Raw genomic sequence first — 7,433 nt, 5'->3', positions numbered from 1 at the left:
TGTGCGCTTTTCGGCTGGGTTCGCGGTGGTATGAGTCCGGCCCACTCTCGGACCCAGGAGCCCTGCCGCTCCCGGAGAACTGGCTGCCTGGGCGCAAGGCTGAAATACTATTTTCATTCATGATTTGAATTTCTTTAAAAAAAAAAACAAGGCTTATAAATTGATATATTTTTTAGGATATGAAGAGAGTACTTTTCAGCATGGCTGTTGATGATTCATTGTTATCTACTGAGCTAAACATGTCTAACTGACACTGAGATGCCTACTTCTGAAAATGTACCCTATAGGCATATTGCCATGTATGTAAATAACGGGTTACAAAAGACTGAAAATCTACCTGAACTCCCATCAGTAAGGATGCTCAAGCTAAATAAATTGTTGTTCACCTGCAGAGTGGACTATCATGTAGTCTTTAGGCAGAATGGAAGAGTTTTATATATGTTTAGTTAATAAATCAGATATACAGAAAAACAGTACTTACATATATGTATGTACATGTGTACAGCTGGATATTTTTAAACATGCATAAACTATGTATCTCTGAAATAATTTAGAAGAAACATAAATGCTTCCAAGTGGCAGCAAAATGCCTACAAAGACCTACAAGAAAATACTAACGTTGGTAACCATCAAAGAGTAACAGTAGATGGCTGGAAGTCGGCACCAGGAAAGAAATGTAATTTTTGGAGTCATTTGTACATTTTGAGTAATTGTAGCATGCATGTATTACTTTTGAAACACCATTAATATTTGATATCCTTTTTGATAAGAATTGGTAGGAATAAATTTCTGTAGTAGATGTTCTTATTTAATGTTTTATCTATATGTTTATCAGACAAATGAACAGTGAGATTATAATGTGCAAAGTTTGTTGTTCATAATTATTTTTTTGGTACAGGAAATCGAACTCAGGACCTTCTGCTTGCCAGGCAGGTGCTTGTGCCATTGAGCTATATCCCCAGGCCCTGTTGTTCATAATTACTTTCAGAATGTATGCTTTTCTGTGAGGCAATAAGGGGAGTAAACCCACGGTCTCATACATGCTAGGCAAGTACTCTATCCTGAACTACATACCCATCCCTCAAAATTTATTGTATTCTAGAGTTTGAGAGACAGAAAGGGAGAAAACTACTTGTGGAATAGCTCATTTTTTAAAAAAAAGTTAAATTGTTTTGTGGGGGTCTTGGGAATGCCACCCTGAAATATGGACCTCAGGGTCCTTCAGTGAAAGGTAGAAAAGGGTAATTTTGTGATTCCTGGTTGTGTTTTGTTTTTTTAATCTTTTTGATACACATTTTGCTATGCAGTTTAGGCTGCCTTTAAACTCACTTTGTAGCCCAGACTGGCCTTGAGCTCACAGCAATCCTCCTGCCTCAGCCTCCTGTGTGCTGGTATTACAGGCATGCCCCACCATGCCCCGCTTCTGATTGTCACTTAGTCATTTTCTTCTCACAATGCCCAGCTCCCATAAAATAAACTAGAAGATTATTTTGGCTCACATTCTGGTCCACAGTTGGCTGGCTCCGAGGCAGGGAATGGCTTGAATGTTGTGAGTCTTGCGAATGGGGCAGTGGGAAGTTCCACTGTTTCCCTAGTGGCCCTGGGGGGATGGTGATTGAGTTAGAAGGAAGCCAAAACTGGGGAGCTCTTTTTGCTGTGGTCTGAACATTTTTCAATTAGGATTTCCAAAGGGAAATTTGCAACTTTGGGCAAGAGTCAAACTCCAGAAGCACAAATCTTCTGGAACAAAGAGATCCTTAAATTCAATGGCAGTATCTTCAACTGAGTACTCTGTCTTTGGGCTGGGATCCATGGAGCAGGTGCCAACCTTTGAGAACCAGAGTGCTGGCTGGGTTTCAGGGCAGGCCTCGTAGCAGGGTGGTGAGATGGGAAGGCAGGATGATCCTTTCATGAAGCTATCGTGCACTGGGGAGTCATTCTGAATCACTGAGACTCTGCTGATAGCGGTTAGATGGCTGCTTACCAGTGAAGGGGTAGGGCCACAGACCAGTCCGGTCAAAGAGAGGAACTGCAAACCAAGAGAATGGCAGCTACTCCAGACAACAGGCAACTGTTGGCTGTTCTCAGTAGATGCGTTGTTGGACAGAAGCAAAGCCTGACCTTACCTCTACCTTATAGTTGGTGAAGAATGTATAGATGGAAGTATTTCAGGACCAGCTACTGCAAGAGCTCAGGAAGGCAGCGGTAGAGGTAAGGAATTACATTTGCTCCGGGTTTGAAAAAATATCCCCACTATGCCTTTGAAATATTGTACAAGTAGCATCTTTCTATCTTGCCCTGTTATGTGGCAAAATTTTCAGGTCAAGGACAAAAACAAACATTTCCTTTTTCCTCTACAGGTGGTGGGTTATTCTGTACAATGCTTGATCCCACAGCATTTTTCCAAGCAGCTTGGCACTGTTAGTACCAAGCTTTTATCTGGAGGTTGTTTTTTTTTTTTTTTTTTTTTTTTTTTTTTTTTTTTTAATGCTTCTATTCAATTCATTTTTTTAAAATTTATTTTTATAGACTAAACTGTGGCCGTGTTTTTCATTTCATGTTTAGCAGGTGGCTGCCACAGAACTGATAAAATGCTGCTGTGAATAACAGACTCTGCCTAAGAATTAGCAGGAGTGTTTCTTTAAAATGAGACTCTCTGGGTAATGCCTACAGTGGCAGCTGTGAAATTTCTACAGGGGAGGGGCAGGGGTCTAGCGCCAAGTTAACAGGTCTGACAGAGCAGAGAAGAATGCAGTAAATACCTTTCCGCTGCATTTGCCTAGCGTGTGCCGTGTGTTTGCTAAGATTGTTTCATTTTCATAAAAGCCACCGAGTTCTCTAATGTTTCAAAATTTCAAAATGTGTATGAGGTTTCTCCCTGTAATTCATTGTTGCAGTTTTATTTGCCCTGACATGGGAAAGCTGGTATAGAGAATGGGTTCTACAGGAGCCCTCTGAGCCACCCCTAGGCAATGCCACACCTACTCAATTAGACTTTCTGGCAAGGGGACCCAGGAATGCAGTTTTCAGTAGCTCCTTAGGTGATGCTTCTGTTTATTGTGCATACCTAAGGGGAAAGAACCCACTTTGAGAAACAGAGGCTTTATGTAACATCTGGTCAGGGAGGACTCTTAGTAAAAACACACTTATAAAAACCTTTCTACTTATACCTGAGAGGAACCAATTAGAGGTTTTAGACATAAATTCAGCTCCAGCTGCCTACAAAACATAGAAGGAAAAAAAGTCACTGCTCATCCTTAATAGAAGATCTAATTACTTTTCTGTAACAGTTTGTTTGACAGATCAAGATTTAGACTGTGGAGTGCAAGATTGTCCGTATGAGGCTCAGCGTCACCTCTGTTTTTTCTGTCTTTCCACAGTTTTTCACTGAGGACACACATTTGTTTCCACTGTTTTGCGGCCTGACAGTGTTTTAAAAGAGCTACTGCCTGTTTTCTTCCCTTAACTTCTCCCAGATCTGTACTGTAAATTGTTTAATCTACGTCGCCTTCTTTTGTGTTAGGTTGGTATCTTTAGGAACTAATAGCATAGTGAAGATTCTGTTTGGTTTCCTCCTCAATCAAAGGCTATTATCAGGCTCCTCTCAGCTTGGTGCAGATGCAGAATTTTGGGTGACCTCTTCAGATTCACATTATATCATGTGTCATTTGGATATAATCTCAAAAGTACATAGAAGAGAATTATTTTTTCTTTCAAGAACAGTATTTGATAAAACAGCATGTGTCATATCTATCTTAGTATAATTACCTATTCTCCTAATGTTGTTTATATAAGGTCCTTAACATACCAACCCTCCTTTGAATCAGAACCAGGCATCTTCAGAAAAGTGACATGAACTACCTTGAAGACAATGTTCTTTCTAAGATTAAAGCCTTCTTCATAGAGCCCTATGGATCCTGAATATAAGGCAAAAAGAATGGATAAGAAATTTTCTAAATTTTAAGGGATAAAGGGTAAATTCATAATGAGTAAGGCATTCCCTGTGAACCCCTGCTGTTGAACTGGCGAAAAATAAGAAAAAATAGGTCAAAAACATCATGATGAACACCTTAATTTTAAAGTAAATTTTAGGTCGTTATTTGTAACGTGCGTCTCATCTTTCTTCTAAAGGTCAGACTGGCTTTCCTTTGTAGTAAAAATAGGTAGATCCATAAAAGCCAGCTGGAACCCCACCGTTTTATCTGGGTATCACATTTTACGTTCTCAGACTCAGCCCTCAGCTGCATCCTCAGACTTAAAGAGTTCTTCATGGTGATTGTTCAGTTCAAACATACTGAGGCTCTACCTATAAATCTCAAATATTTAAGATAATTTAGTGACTCCAGAAATGTTTCCCTGGCTGAGTAATTTAAAAAGAAGAATGCCAAGAGGTGCATTTCCATGTAGGAAAGTACAATCCTTCATTTTCATTCCATTTGCCTTACACCCAGAAGAACGTCGAGCCAATAAATATTGATGCTGTCCAGTGTGATATTTGTGAGCTATGTGTAAAACCCTCTGTGGTTGTAGAGCTCCTAGAAGCTTCTAACCTTAAGTGATTTTTCTTCCTTCAAGAAATGCACTTTAAGTATTTAAGCCGTGACATTTTGGCAGTTGGAAACACTGTCCCTGATGAAGAGCCACTTGCTAGCAATGAAAAAGTAATTTCTTAACCTAATGAAGTAGATAATTTAAAACCAGGGGCAATATATTTGCAGTTTATTTCAAAGGAAAAATAAGTAGGCTCCATTTAGAAACATTTCTGTTATGGGACCGTGATTTCCATGTCCCGGCTTTATTTCATTAGAGTTTTTGTATTAATGGTTTCCCTGCTTGCAACATGACCTTGAACTTTCCCAGTGTTTGTATCAAGGACACACTGGCTGTAGCTTTTGGGCAAAACATCATCCTCCTGCCTCAACTAGAATGCCAGTGAAGTGCCTTTTAGCTTGTACAGAATGATAAAAGTAGGAGATTTAAATTTCTACAAACAGGCAGATAATTATCTCCTTTTTTCTTAAAATCAAAATTATCTGAATGCCCATAGGTCAAAGGGTAAAAATGAAAACACTACATAGCCCTAGGTACCCAAGTGTCCTAAAAGTGCTTCAAATCTCCTTTAACTCTCTGTCCGACCAGTGGTCCCTAATCTGTGGAGTAAGGATGTCGCCTAATGCTCCAATTTCTTTGCCAGTGCTTATTTTGTGTAGCTGCACTGGTGAAGCCAAACATTCCCAATATGTATTAAACTATTTTTGGTACATCTCCAAGGCAAATGAAAATTTGCTGCTGTGTATTTAGATGGAAGCAGAATTAGTGAAAATGATATTTTTCTGAGTGGAAAAGAATTATTCAGGTTCAACATTTTAGTGAACAACAGTTACTCTGAGGTTACTACTATTTAGGAGCAGTTGTAACGCCTATCTGTGAAGACCAAACTTCTCTATTTATAGGAAACAAGGCTGAGAGCTTTTGTTAAAACAACCCAAAATGTGTGATCTTTATTTTCAGGAAAGATAGTGTAAGGTTGTAAATCGTAACTATAATAACTAGTCATATTTACACCCAGCAGGCAGCAGAGTATGTGGGTGAAGGTTATAAACTATGCTTCAGATCTTGCCTCTGCTGTCCACAGTTTTGTGTCTTCTTTTCCTTAGTTTTCTTATCTGTGAATCGGGTATATCAATAGCACTTACTTTAATAAGTAAATACTTGGTACACACTAAATACTTGATAAAATTCATTACTTTAGCTATTTTTATATTTGTTAATGAAGATATCTACTCTACAGTATAGGAATATTGCTACAGCATATTAATTTTCCCTCAAATTATGCTTCACTTTGTTTAAAGCACATAGTTTCTGGGCTGCTGGGTTAAACGGGGCTCACAATTATTGTGAAATGCATTACAGCATCCTCTCACCTTAGTAGATGATTCCCTTTGTGTTTGGGGAGAAGTCTAGATCATATGTCATGGGTAGAACTAGAAAGATAGTTAAAATACAGAGTGTTAAATTGTATAATTCTAAGGATTGCTGTTAAATTTTAAAATGTGTGTATGTGTGTGTACGCGCATGCGTGCACAAACAAAAGATCCATTATAAAGATATTAGCAAAAGCTTTTGAAGTGCTGGCGAAAAATCTGTTTCCCTTGTATGAGTCATGAAGGAGCTTATGGAGAAAGCAGCATTTACTTTAGATCCTGGTACAAGAGTAGGATTTTGGTAGACTGAACTGGCAAAGGGAATTTGAGGCATGGGAGTAGAAGTACAGGTAAACTGTTGAAGGCAATTTGGAGAATGAGGAACAGCCTACTGACACGTCTGTAAAGATTCATGGAGAGATTAATTAAGAGCATAGGTCAGAAAGACAATTTAAGGACATTATGTAAAAGCGACCAGGATTAAAAAAGGCTTTAGTTTTATATAGCCACCAAGCTAGGTGAGTGAAGCCACTGTAGCAGACTATTCTTCTCATAAATATTTATATTGTAGAAGGTGAATGGAAAGCAGAATCTTGTCATCATTTTACTGGTTTGATTTAAAACTGTGGCACTGAAATCAAGCCCAGATGAAAAGCTAGAAAGGAGAGGATCAAGAGAGGGGCTGTTTCATTGACAGAGCTTTTACTATATGTTAGGTAACTGAGCAGAAAATAGATTCCACAAAAGAATAATTAACTGTTACAAGGAAAACAAGATAAATAGCACTGTCATAGTTTAGTGATAGATAATTCCATGTGCATGTTAACATGGAATCCATCTCAAGTGGATAAAGATGAAAATGAACATTGGGTTCTATATCCATTAGTTCCCCAAGACCTTTTTGCAATGGAGGTAAATAACAAGGAAAGCCCAGAGTTGCCTAGACTTGGACATCCTGGTAAACCACAGGGCTTGTTTAGTAGCATTTCCAGGGTACTGGGAGTGCCTAGAAATTGGCTCACCACAAATGGAGTTTAGCCTTCACCACTTGGTAAACCAGTTGTCCTAAGTGCTGAGTGCCTGGTGCCCACAGAAGTTCATGGTGGTTCACATAATGCCAATTCTGTGCCACTCTTTGGAAGGCGACAGAATTAAATCATAAAGAGAAAAAAAAGTGTGTATGTTTGTGTGTGTGTGTGAGTGTGTGTGTGAGTGAGTGTGTGTGTGTGTGTGTGTGTGTATGTGTGCGTTCTGGAAGACCACATTGTATTTGTTAAAGTTTATTTTGTTTTGTTTTGTTTTGTTTTTTTTTTTTTGGGTTTTTCTCCGGTACCAGGAACCGAACTCACGACCTTGCGCTTGCCAGGCAGGCGCTTTTGCCGCTGAGCTAAATCCCCAGCCCCCGTATTTGTTAAAGTTTAAACATAATTTCCACCAAAATCCTGTAGCAGAAGTGTTTCTCACCAAAAAAAAAGTGAAGCAGAAAAGCGACACTGATACCACTTGGGG

General features: G+C 39.0%; 1 protein-coding gene across 1 annotated transcript in view; it reads left to right on the top strand.

Moving 5' to 3' along the window:
* Plxdc2 (plexin domain containing 2) overlaps positions 1 to 7,433 on the top strand; it is a 425,675-nt gene that overhangs the window by 241,184 nt on the left and 177,058 nt on the right. The gene's annotated exons all lie outside the window — the stretch shown is intronic.

The sequence above is a fragment of the Chinchilla lanigera genome, unplaced genomic scaffold (assembly GCF_000276665.1).
Source record: "Chinchilla lanigera isolate Chin_1 unplaced genomic scaffold, ChiLan1.0 scaffold00028, whole genome shotgun sequence".
In the NCBI taxonomy this organism is placed as follows: Eukaryota; Metazoa; Chordata; class Mammalia; order Rodentia; family Chinchillidae; genus Chinchilla; species Chinchilla lanigera.
Note: the sequence above shows the minus strand (reverse complement) of the source record. Positions and strands in the feature narration are given on the sequence as shown.